Consider the following 16584-nt stretch of genomic DNA (forward strand, 5'->3'; position numbering starts at 1 on the left):
AGAGTAAGAGACTGTGCCACTTCATGAATATGCCCCTTCTTTTCTACCAAACACTTGTTTCCCTGAAGTGGGGACTGTAAAAGTTGCCTATAAGTAACCACTATGTTCCTCACAGAGTTTGGAAGAAGGGAGATATTTGGGATGAGTTTTCAAAAAGCACCTGTGTTCATTTGCAAGTGTGCACCTTTAATTGCATATGTAAATTGAGCATAAATGGCTAGTTGGTTGTGTACCTAATTATCTGCTTGTGTGATTACCTGACTTGCACATTCAGTCATGTAAAGGCATACATTTTCTGATTCAGTATTAAGACTTCAGCCTTTCTCATATAAAAATCAGTTCATGAATGTGACAATAAAATACACACAGTGAAATCATTCAGCCACAGAGCAAGGTGTCTTTTTGGCATATGTAAGTTTGAATTACTATTGTGATGTACCTATGTACTTAGTATAGGTTCTGTATAGGACAATAAACACATTAAATAAAACCAGAACCCTCCTCCTCCAGAATGAGGGAAAATGTGGAGTGGTGGATGTGTCTTTCCCTCAGAAATGAGGGAAAAATAAGTTGCCTCTGCCATCTCTCTCTTGACTGTTTTTTTCTGGGTTCAGTAAATTTGTTTAAAGCAATGTTGCTAGCTCTTGTGATTTTATCTTAGGTCTTTCAATATTAGGTGTTTTTCTTAAAGCACCAGTTGCTAGATTCAAAAGTCTCTGGAGGAATCTCAGCTTTCATTTTTTTTTATATATAGTAAATATAAATATATAGCCCTCGTTGCTGCAGGCAGATACTTGAAAGTGTGACCTTTGTGTACCCTAAAGGTTCAGACAGCAGAAGGCAAATAACTCATCTACTTTTTAAAAATCTCATTTTTGGCAGCGCAGGAGATAACTCATTATTTTTATTTTCATTATTATTATTATTATTGCTTAGAGTTGTAATACTGTAAGGTATCACAAATGATTGCTATATACAATACTTTTATCACTGTTCTGGTACAAGTTAGCTCTTCATACAAATAACACATATGGTTACTGTAACAGAAAAAAATCATAAAATATTTCTATACTGTTTTACTTGGGTGCCTTGGCATATTTGACTGAACTTTCTATACAGTACAGTGTTTCACTGTTTTGTTGATGGTCAGCTGAACTTCCTGACTCAGACTCTAGAACAGGGGTGGGGAGCCTCAGGATCTGGCTGTTGTCTTGTCTGGATCTGGTCCCCAAAGCTCAGCCTCCCCCCTGCTTCCCCGAGCATTGGGGAGCCTGCACTGGCACTCCAGTCTCTCCCCCGTTTCTCCCCTGCTGCCTCACTGGAGGGTTGGAGCACGGAAAGTCTACTAGGCTGGGCCCTCCTAGGTTCTGGTGTGAGAGGAATGTGGGGAATGTCTTTTTCCTCAGTTGGAGGCCAAATCAGTAGGATTTTTTTTGGGGGGGGGGGGACTTCTCACTTGTATGCAGCTCCTAACTGATTTTTCTGTGGGTCAGTGGCCCCTAACCCAAAAAAGGTTCCTCACCCCTGCTCTAGCAGAATGACATCATTTACGTGTACTGCTCTGGGGAGATCTGCGCTCTTTCCTGTATGCACAGTGTGTCCCATACTCTGTAAAAGAGTATTTATTACTGTAAGAGCAGTTGCCAAAGTGAAACTGAAGAGATATCAGGCAGGTGTATGTACAGAAAACTTCTTGATTTCTCCCCCCGCCCCCCCAATTTTACTAATTTTGATTCTCTCTCTCTCTCTTATTTTTACATCCCTTCTTTTTTCCAATGGAGAAAAATTAGGTGGGGAGTAAACAATTTTTTTGCCATTTTGAAACAAAATTTCCAAAAATTCAGGTTTTTTTAAAGATGGACAAAAAATCAAATGGAAGAAATATCGACAAGCCCTAATGTTCAATGTTGCTCTTAGATCAGCCCAAATGATCCTTCTAATCTTCTGCTGAGAAATCAGAAAGCAACTTACAAAAATTCTAAGATAAACACACTCAAGAAAATGTAGAAATACTACTTAAGGTATTCTTTCTCTGAGAGAGTTGGATAATAAAAAATTAGTTAATGGGGACAAGTCAGCAGTAGGTATGTAAGCAACTAGTTGACTACCCAGTAAGCAAGTGCTCCTCCCTTCTTCCCCCCATTGCAGCCTCTATCACAGAGCACAAGTAGGGGAACATGAGTCAGTGCTGGGGGGAGCCAGCTTAAAAGTTGGTTCCCCTTCCCCAGCACTGTCTCCACAACAGGAAAGGGGAGGCAGAGGTCAAGGGGGAAACAACGTGAGCAGAGATTGAAATAGTCCTGTTCACACAAGTCCTAATCCTGCTTCTCTCCCTTTGGAATTGCGGGTTCCCACTGTCTTCCCCTTTGAAATAAAGAAGAGCCACAGGCGGTTCCTATACATTTCAGAGGGTAAGAGGAGGAGCAAACCACTGCCTCTCTCCCTTTGAAATATACAAGAGCCGCGGGCAGCTCCTGTATATTTCAGAGGGAGAGAGGCAGAGGGAACCAGCTGAGTCTCTCCCTTTGAAATAAATTAGAGTGTACATTTCAAAGGGAGAGGCACAGTAGGAAGTACCCCCCCTTATCAACTAATTGAGTAGTCCATGGAAATTCCATCGAGTACTCGATTAGCTAATTAATCAAAATTTAACATCTCTAGTCAGCAGTACACCTTAGTTTAAGTCATCATCTCACTCCTGCCTATTTTGGACTCACATTTTGCTTCTTGTCTTGACTGGAAGTTTTGTATGCTACTCATATAGTGGAGTTTGATCCTTTGGTTTGAATATCAAATCCGTGAATGATTGACTTTTCTGAGAAACTTAAGCGGGGGGCACCAGGTTGAAGGGTGGGATGTGATAGAGTAATACAGGGTTTCTGAAAGTGTTCTGTGAAACCACTTTGAGAAACACATCAACTGGCTGCCCCAGATTATTTATTGGCGCTTCAGCCATGGAGCCTCGCGGCTCCCATTGGCTACATTTCATCCTTTACAGCCAAAGGGAGCCACAGGAAGCAGCATGGGCCGGGCTACCGCTTCGCACTGCTCTGCTTGGCTGCAAAGAGTGAAACGGAGCCAATGGAAGCTGCGAGGCACCAGTAAATAAACAAGCTAGGACAGCCAGTTAATGTGTTTCTCAAAGTGGTTTCATGGAGCACTTTCAGAAACACTGGAGTAATATGTCTATTTCCTAACATGTAAAGTGTGAAAGTGTGGCAAGGAGACATAAAGCAGGTGCCTAAGGACTGAGAACATAATTTTTCAAATGCTTTGTTTATTAAGGGTTTATAGAGGTGAATAAAATTAGACACATGCATAAATTTGCAGGAAGGTAAGATGAGGTCATGAAAGGGGAAACAAATATTCTTTGCTCAGTTAAAGTTAGGGTAAAATTTTCAGTGGTTATTTAATCAGTTCATGAAAACAGTGAAGTGGATCACTATATTAAAAAGAGTTACTCATTTTTTGCTTATTTGCTTAAAGTCCACAGTTCAAATCCAACTGATGAATATTAGGCCCAGGAACCTTGTGTCATTGACGGGGATGCTGTTGCATAATAAAAGTCTGGCACTTTCAGCAAATATATTCTGTAATACAAGCACGGTACTGCCAACCACAAGTGGTCAAAAATCATGAGTCAGGCCCTCAAGAGTCACGAGGGAAGTTTAAAAATCATGAGATTTAAAAAAATGAGGTTCTGGGGGCTATATTTGTTTTCTGTTTTTGAGTCTTCAGCATCCACATTCCGCAGCTTTTCTCTGCAACCATGAGAGCTAGAAATTTTTGAAAACAGAAATTCTCATTTAATGAAATAACTCCAGGGGCCAGAACTTTAAGAAGAGCACAGAAAATCACAATAGAAGGCAACACTGCAACCAGTGATATAAAGCAAGTTCTTGGCCTGATATTGTAGTCCTAACACAGATATCAAACTTGCTGCCAGTCGGTCAATGTGAATTTGTATTGAGCTCTCTCCTGGGTTATGGTTTGCTTGGTTGGTTGGGTTTTTTTGCTGAAGGCTACCAGATATCATTTGCCTTGCTTTTTACTATATCAAACCCTTCTTTGTACTATAGTAAGGTAATGACTTATTTTGAAAATTTTGGAATTGGAATTTTTCAGGATTGAGGCTGTACTGTTCGTTCATGCAGTGGGCCAAATACTAGTGCTTAATAGCTATAATATGATGCTAAGTGGTTAAATATTGGCTTTTATAATAACCATTATTAATGAAAACATGTTTCTTAAAAAAATCATATTCTATGCCTGATACTAGGACAATGATAGTGAAAACATATTTGTGTCAATAAAAAAATTAAAACACAAAATATTGATAGCATAGCAAAGAATCCAACATTAGGGCTATTGAGCCACTTGAGGGAGCTTTGTTTAGTTAAAAGAAGAAAGTAGAAACCTATATGGATGCACAATAACTGTTTTGATCAAAGCTAGCGATGGGTCAGAGAAATTACATCATAAAAATCTGCTTAAAAAAAATAATGGTCCTATAGCAATTTAGAGACCAATTAAAAATATAGATAATAAAAAACTATTGTTGTTAGTTATAGACTAATACAGCTACCCCTCTGAGACTTATAAAAATCAGCTGAGAACACAAACTAGCCAGAATATACCCCTGCTATGCCTATTCAGGCATCAGAGTTTCCATAAAGTTTGAAAGAAAGGATTTCCCTCTTTCTTATCAGTGAAGCAGAGCAAAGCAGATACTCCTTTCCTCTGTTCTTTGAGAATTAGAGAAAAGGATTTTCTTGTTCATTGAACTGTAGTTGAAATATCCTGAAAAAATAAGTTTCTTTTGGATTAGAACATTCTTTTTTGGCATCTCTAGTGCCCCAATTACATATCTGTCCCTCACAGCCATCTGAATTTGCTCCTTGGCTGAAAGTTCTGCAGAATACAAGCATTAAACTGACATGAAGTCTGAACTTCCTTCTTATTCCCAAAGATTGTCCCTCCATAAAGTCAGCATAACAACATGTAGGTGAGACAGTATGACTACAACCTGTGTTGTCATAGCCCACGCTATACACTATGGCTACGTCTACACTGGCCCCTTTTCCGGAAGGGGCATGTAAATTTCACTAGTCGTCGTAGGGAAATCCGCGGGGGATTTAAATATCCCCCGCGGCATTTAAATAAAAATGTCCGCCGCTTTTTTCCGGCTTTTAAAAAAGCCGGAAAAGAGCGTCTAGACTGGCCCCGATCCTCCGGAAAAAGTGCCCTTTTCCGGAGGCTCTTATTCCTACTTTGAAGGAATAAGAGCCTCCGGAAAAGGGCACTTTTTCCGGAGGATCGGGGCCAGTCTAGACGCTCTTTTCCGGCTTTTTTAAAAGCCGGAAAAAAGCGGCGGACATTTTTATTTAAATGCCGCGGGGGATATTTAAATCCCCCGCGGATTTCCCTACGACGACTAGTGAAATTTACATGCCCCTTCCGGAAAAGGGGCCAGTGTAGACGTAGCCACTAAGTTGATAGAGAACTTCAATTTTTCCGATGTCCAAAAAGCACAGACTTTCCTATATAGAAAGATGGGACAGGGATAAGTGGAGACTAAAGCATGGCAAATAGATCCCACAAAGTGGGAGCAAAGTACCTGGAAGGAAGGGAGTGGCTGCAGCCCTAGGGCTGAAATAAATACTGTATAGTCTAGTGGATCTGCTGCTACTCTTCAGTTTGGAGCAGCGTTTCCCAAACTATGGGCTGCAGCCCGGTATTAGGCTACAGGAAAAAAATACCGGGCCTCAGCGTGGTTGTCGGAGTGTTCCGGGATCCTGGAGTGCCCGTGTGGCACTGGGTCTGGCAAGCCGTTGGCCAGCCTGGGCATAACCTGCAGCCCGATCTTCTGGCTCCCGGAAGCTAGGGGCGTAGCTAGGGGAGGTCGGGGGAGGAGGGGAGAGCCGGCCACGGGAAGCAGCACTGGACAGGGGAATTGGGACAGGCTTTGAAGATTTGGGGAGAGGGGGCTGGCCGGGAGATCGAGAGGAGTAGGGGAGAAGAGGCTGCCAGAAGTAGGGATTGCTTGGGGCATCGGGGCTGGCCAGGAGAGACTGGGGGGCCGGCGGAAGCAGGGCTGCCAGGGGGCGCGAGGTCAGGGGTAGGGATCTGGCTGGGGAAGATGTGGGAGGTGGGGGAGAGAAGCGGGGCTGGACGCGGGCAGCGGGGCTGGCCAAGAGAGATGGGGAAGAAAAGTGGGGGAGAATTGGCTGACCCGGCCATATGTAGATCTCGGGGCACTGCTCCCCTTCCCCCTGCAAATCACGAGTGAGTCCTGCCTGGGGATTCTATTATGTCCCCCCACCCTCACTCCCTCAAGTAGTTGCGAACGGGCTGGCTGGTAGACACACTCATGCAGCCTGAGCACATTTAGGAGCCAGACAGTTTGAAACTACAAACTGATACAACTAGCAATAATAAAACGTACCTAATGAGAAAATACCAGACATGTTACATGTCTGGTATTTTCTCAGTTTCTTTTTAAGTGTTTATATTTTTGGGCTGTAAAAAACAGAACGGGAAAAAAGGGTTCCAACTAAAGTAAAAAGTTTGGGAAACCCTGGTCTAACCAGCTTTCTGTCTGTCTTACACTCCATTTATCCAATCCATATTCTTTAACTCGATGGCAAGAATATTGTGGGTGACCATATCAAATGCTTTGCTAAAGCTGGCACTGGGGGCTTTGGGAGGACCAGAAACAACTTATTTGAATATCCATAATTTGATTAATGAATATGTAAATTAATGTTACCGGTGCTCCAAAAGTTTGTGAATGGATTTACTGGTCCCCGTTTCAAAAAGTTTGGGAACCCCTGGTTTGGAGGATTTCTCTCTTCTTCCCCCAGCATAGAAGTTTGGAATCTCAGACTTGATTTTTCAAACATTTTTGTTCATGGCTATTAATTTTTTGTGCTTGTCTTATAGCAAATCAAATCTGATCTCTTGTATGTTGTAAAACAAACTACAGGCAGTCCACGGGTTACGTACAAGATAGGGACTGTAGGTTTGTTCTTAAGTTGAATCTGTATGTAAGTCGGAACTGGCGTCCAGATTCAGCCACTGCTGAAACTGATCAGTTTCAACAGCGGCTGAATCTGGACGCCAGTTCTGACTTACATACAGATTCAACTTAAGAACCCCAGGCATCCCCAAGTCACCTGCTGCTGAAACTGATCAGCGGCTGATTCCAGGAAGCCCGGGGCAGGGGCTTCCTGTAGTCAGCCACTGGTCAGTTTCAGCAGCGGCTGACTTGGGGACGCCTGGGGCAGAGCAGCTGGGGTGCTGCTGGGTTGGTCCAGTAGCGCCGCCGCTCCTCGGCGCTACTGGACCAACCCAGCAGCACCCAAGCTGCTCTGCCCCAGGTGTCCTGATTCAGCCGCTGCTGAAACTGATGAGCAGTGGCTGAATCAGGACGCCTGGGGCAGAGCAGCTGGGGTGTTGCCCGTTTGGTCCAGTAGCGCCCAGAGCGGCGCTACTGGACCGACTGGCAGCGCCCCAGCTGCTGTACCACAGGTGTCTGGAGCAAAGCCGCGGAGCACGGGGGCAGCGGGACAGCCCAGACGCGCCGTGGCTGTCCTGCTGCCCTCGGGCTCCGTGGCTTTGCTCTGCTTTGCTCCCCGTCCCCCTGGTCTGCAGACCAGGGGGACGGGGAGCAAAGCGGCGGAACACGCGACCAGCTGACAGCCCAGACTGTGCGCTCCGCGGCTTGGCTCTGCTTTGCTCTGCTTTGCCCCCCCATCCCCCTGGTCTGCAGACCAGGGGGACGGGGGGGCAAAGCAGAGCAAAGCAGAGCCAAGCCGCGGAGCACGTGGGCAGCGGACAGCCCTGACCGCTGCCCGCGTGTTCCGCCGCTTTGCTTCCTCTCCCTGGTCTGCTGGAGACCAGGGAGAGGAAGGGCCCCGTTCGTAACTGCGGATCCGACGTAAGTAACTCGGGGACTGCCTGTAGTTAATTTGACCATTTGATTAAGGTCAGATACGCTTTCACGCATCAGTGAAAGATTTTTTTTTCCTTATCCTTTGTGACCTTTCCAAAAGCCACTTTCATTTGACAGCTTGTTGTAAAACTGAGGAACCTTTTTCAAACCATTCCACATGAAGCATTATTTATTCTACTTTAGGTAAATATTACTGCTTTTCTGCAAGTAAAAAAAAAAAAAATGAAAACCAAAAACACTTGTGTTCTTTGTCTGGGGCTCTGAACTCAAGCCAAACAGAAACCATCAAGTAATTAAGCTGTAAAATAATAGGGTTTCCAATATAGAAAGGAAGGTATTAATATTCCAGCACAGTTTCTTTTCAAGTTTGAGAGTCTGGTTCACTTTCACTGTTTTACACTGGTTTTATACACTTCTGACTTCAATGACGTTATCCTAGGTAATCTTCCATCAGTATAAATGAGAGCAAAATCAGACCCAGTAGATTCAGAAGCAAGCTATCAGAGGTGGCTCATGAAATCCTGGCTCCACTGAAATCAAGGGGAGTTTTGCTATTAACTTTAATGGGGTCAGAATTTCAGTCAGAATCTTTCTCTTTCAATTTTTAATGTTTTCTGCATAGTGCCAAAATGTTTTTGATACAACTAAAAAATTTTAGTCACTTAATTGCATTGAGCAAATTATTTTAAAATCATGGAAGTGTTCATCAATACAGTTAATATATATATTAATCTTTTTGAAATATTTTGCTTATTAAAATCACTTAATTTTATTATCATTTAACCTTCATTTAATAAGGACTTGATGCAGCTGTCCCTTTTGGCACAGAATGTGTATGAAGTGGCTTATGTAATTCAAATGATTCATCTAATTCCCTGTGCTTTAGTTTTTTTAATTTAAATTTACAGCATTGTTTTTGAACTGTGATAGTTGAATTGCAGAATAAGTTCCTAATTGCTGAGTTAGAGATTTTGTTGACAATGAACTAATTCTCTTGCTGTCAGTCACTACAATATAGTTAAAATATGTAGATTAGTCACTAGCTCAGAAATTATTTCCTCCATCCACCCTCTCCAGAGATTGTAAAACTACAAATTGTTTATCACTGTATTTGGAATTACTGATGAGGGAGAAGAATCTATTAGCTCGTAGTATCTCTAATACTCTCTTGCATTCTTTTCAAAATGCCTTATCTTCTTTTGTCATTCAATAAGTACCAAGCAGTTGTTTACAGAACTTCCTAAGTGAAACCAAAAGATAGGTACTAACAAAACCGAAAAGAAAGAAAATTCAGAATTAAGTTTGAAACACTCTGGGGCAATAACTGCTTTCAAATATGTCTTCAAAGGGATGACTCTTGATTTACAGTGTTACAACTGTGTTGGTATAGCTTGTTGGTCCTAGGATATTAGAGACAAGGTGGGTGAGGTGGTGTCTTTTACTAGACCAACTTCTGTTGATGAGAGAGACGAGTTAGCTTGAAAATGTGTGTCTCGCCAACAGAAGCTGGTCCAATAAAAGATATTAGCTCACCAATTTCACCTCTTCGTGTTATAACTGACAGCAGAATTTGGCTGATTTGCTACATAAGATAAAGTACTATATAGAATATAGCTTATAAATTCACCTGCTGTTTTAAGGACCCTATAATATATTAAAACAATATGGCAATATTAAAAAGTCCTTAAGTGTGTGACAAAAAACTTCAGACAAAAAAGCATAAGACTTAGTCAGTTTGTACTATATTTATATTTGTGGCTAAGCTATTAATACCAAAAATTCAACACTTGGAACAGTTGTGCATGCCCTTTCATTCTGTCACAAAATAAATAATAGTAATATAATAGTAATGTGTTGTTGGTACAGTCTTAACTGTGCTGGTGCTCAGGGCTTGAAAAATCCACTCAGTAGAAGAGAGTGAGTTGGTGGGGGTTGGGTGGCTAAACCAATTTCTGCAGAATTTTAGATTTCATTAAAAAATAAATTCTGACCCCTCTGGAACTGCATTTTAACCAGTGCAGTGGTGTCTTCATAAGTCTGAAAACAGACAGCTCCAATGTCTCTGCTTCTGCTTAAGCTTTCCTAAACTGCATAGGGAAATGAACATAACCTGTGGGTCAGTGTGTAACTCTTCAGTCATGTTAATTGGCAAGCACCAAATAGGCAGGCACTTGAGTTATTCATAAGGGAGAGGATCCCAAAACTGGAAGGTGGGGAGGACTTTATGTATCAAAGACCAGTGCTTCACTGCTCACAACTACCAAGCAATTAGAAAGGAAGAAGACTAGCTGAGGGATGGAACTTCACCTATTTCATTTTTTAGCCGGGGCTGATGTAAAAGACTGAGCCTATAAACAAGAAGAGCCATGCTTGTTAGCACATTGTCCATGGAGCTTGTTAATTTCTGTCCCATGTTTGTTTTTGTGTTGGCCTTTGGCCAACCTGGTAATTTTATCAAGGTCTGATAGTGCTTCTAAAGTTGGAGAGAAAAAACAAATAGGGAGAGAGAGAGAATTGAAAGTTCATTTTCTCCTGTTTTGTTTTCTTTTACCAAAACTGCTCTTGGTCAGGAGATGACATGGAGATTTTAAAATGTCTTTAGAACCTAAATATATACTGGTCTACTATAAAAACCTTTATTTGTTTATGCCCTGACTTCAGTATTTAAAATGGCAACCTTACATTGTAGTCTCAATCAGGCAAGTGAATGTAAAAAAGCTCCAGCACCTTATTCTACCAAAGTGATCCCTGTAACTGATTTAGTCTTATCCATTGAATTGGATAATAAAAATATGTTTTTATTAACTTGTACTCATTACAGCATTCAAGGTTAGGGACATATAGTATCATCAATTTTTATTGTGGCAATATAATATTTCCTGTACTAGTCTCTGTTTTGTTTATTCTAATGTCTAATTTGTCTGGAGCAGAACAAACAAACAAAAACAGATCACTCCTCTTTCACTATAAGGTATCAGTCTTGTTTGTGAAAGCTTACAGATAATGGAGATCCTGTTGGTCCATGCAAGTATTTTAAATTATGCCTTTCATTGGGATTAGCTGGCATGTGTCCACACAAAGTCCTGCAGTTTTTTTGCCCCCTTTTTTTTCTAGTTTATTAGGATTTTTTTAGAGCTGCTCAGTCTTTTATAATCTTGACCAACATAAGAAAGGGCCTCCACCTGCTTCCACTGAAATCAATGAAGTATTGGGCTCTAATTTTGTGTCATCTACAGTTTTGTTCTGTTGTTTTTTGCGCCACTTTCAGATCAAGAAATTTATGGAAAACTGGTCCTTGTACTCTGTGGCATGCCCCACCATTATTCTTGTTTCATATTGAGAATTGGCTGTTTATTCTTTCTCTTTGTTTTCTATCTCAACCATTTTTTTTGTTGTAATCTTGACAGGATTTTACTTCTCACCCTTGGTTACTAAGTTTCCTTAATAGCCTCTTGTGATGAACTAAATGCCATGTCTATAAATCTCTCTCTCTCTCTCTCTCATTCACCTACCAGTTTAGCAACTCTAGCCTCATGAAGCTGTACTTGATCTTTGAGGCCCTTCAGATACTTCACTTGCTACATATATTCAAAATGTGGCCATTGTCCAGGCAGCGATAGATTTACAGTCAGGCAATAGAATGAGCATCCTGTTATATCCTGACTTAGCTTTTGGCCTGGTCCCTCTTTTACTTTCACCAGATATTACCCAGTTCCAACTTGATGCTTATTTACTTTGCAAACTTGCTAAACACCAAGCTAACTTATTTTAAAGGGTACCTGCAAATGGGGGGAAAAGGGAATGTGCACTTTTTTTTGCTTCCATTTATGTATAAAACAGGCCTAAAGGGTTTTGTATTTTGACAAAGAAGTTGCTTCTTCCTCTCCCCTGCCTCTTTGCAACACCCCAGTTATCCTTCCCTGTTTTTTGTTAGAATCATTAGCAGAGAATTAGATATCAGAACCAAGATGCTTTCTTACTCCTTATATTAAAGGACTGGGGACTATTAACTCTTTCACAAAAATCTTTCCTACCCAAATATTTATTAAAAGTTTGAATTAAATAGATGTTACCAAAAAAGAAACACAAGAAGTTTTAATTAAGTCTTGTTTGAAATATCATATAGACAGAGGACACAAATACAATTTTTCCCTCATTGCAGGTCATATTTAATTCCCCTCTTGTTTTGTAACTACAAAGTTTAGAAAACAATTACAGATAGCTCTTATCTGGCTAATGTTTCAGAAGGTTAAAGCACTGACCAATCTATAATGTCTCTAATTCTCGAAAAGGGCAAAGTTTACATCTAGTAGCTAAGTAACGTTGACTGGTTTACTGGAAATAATAGTTCAGTTTTTGAATGGATACTTCCAACTAAACTGAACACAGGATTGGGAAACTTCCTTAGGGCTCATCTACACAGCAGGGCTAAACACAAAATAAGCTACATAACTTGAGCTATGCTAATTGTTTAGCTTAAGTCAAAATAGCTTATTTCAACTTTTGACACTGTCTATACAGCAGTTATTTCGGAATAGAGCACTCTTCCCCCAACTTCCCTTACTCCTCATACAATGAGGATTACAGGAGTTGGAGTAAGAAGCCCATTTCAAATTTATTTCAAAATAACGGGCTTTTTGTTATTTTGGAATAATGCTGCTGTGTAGACAGACTATAGGCATGATGGGAAGAGAATTTGAGAATAAAAGTAACCTGCTTGATTTTGAAAACGAGGCTACTGGAAATGTTTTTAAAGTGGTTATAACAAAAGTTACATGACCATTTTGTGCTAAAGACAACTGTCCTCTCTGTATATTGCTTTCACAAGAAGGTTCAAAAAGTGGGTAAAGCATTTGGGAGCTTTGTCAGTTTTATGATATTTTTCAGGGATTTGTGGTAAACTTCTGGATTTAATGAGGGGAGAAAAGGAGAACTTTCCAGTATGTATTAAATGGATGGCCTAAATATTTGTACCAAATTCATTCTATTGCCAAGAATTGCTGTGCAAGTGTATCCGTTTCCCAAGTTATTCCTGTAGACTCTTGATTGATTTCAGTCCTGTTCCCATAGCTGTGGTTCTGAAGGAAGAGGTTTATGAACATAACCCATGAGACTCCCTGGAACTCACAAAACCAAATTCCACCCTCAGTGGCATTTCCATTTGGATTAAGTATGTGGGGTGAGTGCTGCCACCTATTGGAGAGTAAGAGGGAAGTGAAATCGTATAAAAGTACCTTTGCTCTCATTTTTAGGAGTACCCTATAAAAGGTACTTTCTTTCGGAACAAATTTCACTTCTACTATTCTTGCACGCCATTGTTTGTTTTAGAAAGATTGGCTTACATGGATGCTTTCCTGACTTCAAGAACAATCTCTCCATTTGTCCAAATCCTTGATCGGCTCCACAAATTATAATTTAAGAGTAAAAAGTTAACTAGATTACTCTCATTGCTGGCTTCTCTGGCACTTGTTTATGTGAAACAGAAGCAAATTGTGTCACCAGTACTCCTCCATACAGTAAGTATTCTGCTTCCTCTCCCAGTGGGAAAGTGATTTTCACTTAAATGAAACATAGTATCTATAAGTAGTTTGTTTCTATTGTCCTAGATTAGTTAAGTAAAAAAAAAATTAACATTAATAATGAAAAGTAAATTAGATTTTTAAGACAATTAACTTTAATAGTAAAAAATGTTAACATAGATGAAGACATTTTAAAATATATTATTTTAACCTAATAGTGGTAATTTTAACGGAAAGTGGTTTTGTAAAAATCCAGTTAGTATTTTCTTTCTTTGCCAACTTTCTTACATAAAGGAAATAATATAAAGCAATCTCCAGATGGGCAATACAGTGGTAAGAGTTAAGCATAACAACTTTGAAATGAACAGCAAAACAAACCAAAATATTTCATTTTAGTTGCTCACCGTGTTTTTATTATGTAGAAAGATGTTTTAAAACTTTTTGTTTAAAAAAGTGTTTTTCTACTCTACCCATTTTTTCACTATTTGCGTTTCATATTTGGGGCATAAAGCCCACACTTCCTTCTTTGCCAGCGGTCCCTGGCAAGTTCTTTGGAAGAGCTGAATAGTGATGTCACATGAGACTGTAACGAGTGTAACCTAATCTATAGCAGAAGCAAAATACAGGATTATGTAGCACTTTAAAGACTAACAAGATGGTTTATTAGATGATGAGCTTTCGTGGGCCAGACCCACTTCCTCAGATCAAATAGTGGAAGAAAATAGTCACAACCATATACACCAAAGAATATTTTCTTTCACTATTTGATCTGAGGAAGTGGGTCTGGCCCACGAAAGCTCATCAACTAATAAACCATCTTGTTAGTCTTTAAAGTGCTACATAGTCCTGTATTTTGCTTCAGCTACACCAGACTAACACAGCTACATTTCTATCACTAATCTATAGCAGTTCCCCATTTATCTCTTCCCACAATCCCACCTTTACCCCCACAAGGGAGAAGGAGTGCTGATTCATAGACTTTCTTCAGGTTTTCGATTATTCTTGCCAAGGACCTCCAGCAAAGAGAGTGATATGAAGATCTTATAATGCAGAACACAATCAAGAGGAAAAACAACAGGAAAAAGAGTTATTTGCAAATCATCTTTGAAGTAGTCTGTATATGTTAGAAAGAAACAGAGAAACTTTTTTTTTTGCTGTTCGCATTTACAGAAGTTTAATTTACAGTATGCTTAGCTCCTTGTACTCCATTCTAGTACATCGCTGTATTTTAGGCTGTGTGTAATAGGAAGTACGAAAAATTTAGTTTGTCTTGGAGACATTAAGGAAGTATCTCTTCAATTTTCTTATTTGAAACTACAAACAAAACCCATTTAATCAGAAGGTTACCTTATTGTCAAACGTTAATGCTCAATTTTAGGCGATAGTGCAGTAAACAGATGTGATGATGCAGACCTTTGGCCCCAAACACACTAACTCCAGTGGACCTCAGCAGGATTGCATATGATCTAAGAGCCTGCATCACTGCATCAATTTGCAGGATTAGAGTCTCTGCCTTGTTTAAGCAAAGCATTTAAACACAACCTAACTTTAAGCACAGGAGTAGTCTCATTGACTTCAGGGGCACTAGGCACTACTTATTGTGATTAAAGTTAGGCACAAACTTAAGTACCTTTCTGAACTGGGGACTAAAATAGAAATAGTTCCCAAATATACTATGATGATAGTGTACCTGTTTTCAGTTTTAAGAGATTTAAATATAGTAGCATTGTAGATTTTAACAGTCTTTGTATAAAGGTATTTTAAATGTCTTTGTAATTATTGACCTTATTGTAAATTAATTTTTTTCTGCGCCTGTTTAATATTATTTACAATATTTTCTTCACTCTCAGAGATGCATAACAGTAAATGGTACATTGAGCATTTATGCAAATATTAAGTCATCACTTATACTATCGTAGGTGGGTCTCATGCAAAATTATTTCTGTTGGGAACATTTATCCTCAAAGGCAATTATCTCATTTTTGATAGATCACATTTGCTTTATACCTTTATGCGAAACACACACACGCATGCAGACACACTAATTTTCTAGAAAAAGGATTCCAAAACCTAATGTTGTTGATCAACAGTTATCTTTTTTAATTTCCTCGGTAACAGCTAATATAAGTGCATTACAAGATCTTCATTGCAATCATGCCGGATGATTTATTAAAAGCCTAAATAAAGTACGGGAAGGGAGGAGAACATTGATCTTGTTTGTGTTCAGTTTACTTACTTTTAATTTATACTTTTTGCCAGTGTGTTCCACACATAATCCTTACTAGTTATGAAGTTAAAGTTCCATCAAGGTATAATAAACACTGGAAGTAATTTCAATTGAGTTAACAAAAGGGATAAAATGAAAATCATTTAAAACTGGCTCACACCAGCAATTCTTCGTGCACTATTAACTGCTAAGATCTAGTCACAAAACATTATTCCAAGAAGAAAAGGTTTAGTGAACCCTAGAAATTGGATTTGATTTATGCCAGAAAATCTGCCTTTTCACTGCTTGAGATTTCTATGGAAGAAAGCCACAGTCTTTTACCAAATGGTTTCTAAGGAAACATCTTATAGTAGAGCATCTGAAAACAATTTGGTTGTTAATGAGAAATAGTTCTCATGATGGTGGGAAAGTGTTGAGTGAAAGAAAAGGCTGCAAGATTTGGCAGTCTGTCCATAAAGACATTTAAATAAATGTGTGCTGCAGTTCATCTTATGAAATTTCTACATGGATTACACATTCATAGCTTGCCTTTCAAATGTCCAGGTCTGATTTCAGCACTGTGCTTCTATATAAATAAACTCTACAAAGAGCTTATAAGCAATAGGAAGAAATAGGTAAGCTGGATAGTTCAAATAGTTAGCCCATATCACTCTGCAGCAAAGGTCTTTGCTTGCTCTGGGTCATACTGTGACTTTTAAAAACAGAATTGCGTTGGTGGGTTGATGGTTGCTGAGTAGTGTCCAGTAACAGTGAGTGGAGAGGCATTCTTTCTGAATAATGCTGAGGCATGAATGGCCTGTATGGTTGCTATGGGAAGTACCCTGAGAAGTGGCTCTTGAAGGTCCTGAGTAAAGAAATGCTAGCTGATGTGCAGAGCGAACCTT

At 39.8% G+C, this 16584-nt stretch overlaps 1 protein-coding gene across 1 annotated transcript in view; it reads left to right on the forward strand.

Moving 5' to 3' along the window:
* The window catches only part of LOC102450245 (putative oxidoreductase ZK1290.5), a 107193-nt gene that overhangs the window by 589 nt on the left and 90020 nt on the right, over positions 1–16584 (forward strand).

Source organism: Pelodiscus sinensis, chromosome 9 (assembly GCF_049634645.1).
Source record: "Pelodiscus sinensis isolate JC-2024 chromosome 9, ASM4963464v1, whole genome shotgun sequence".
Classification (NCBI taxonomy): Eukaryota; Metazoa; Chordata; order Testudines; family Trionychidae; genus Pelodiscus; species Pelodiscus sinensis.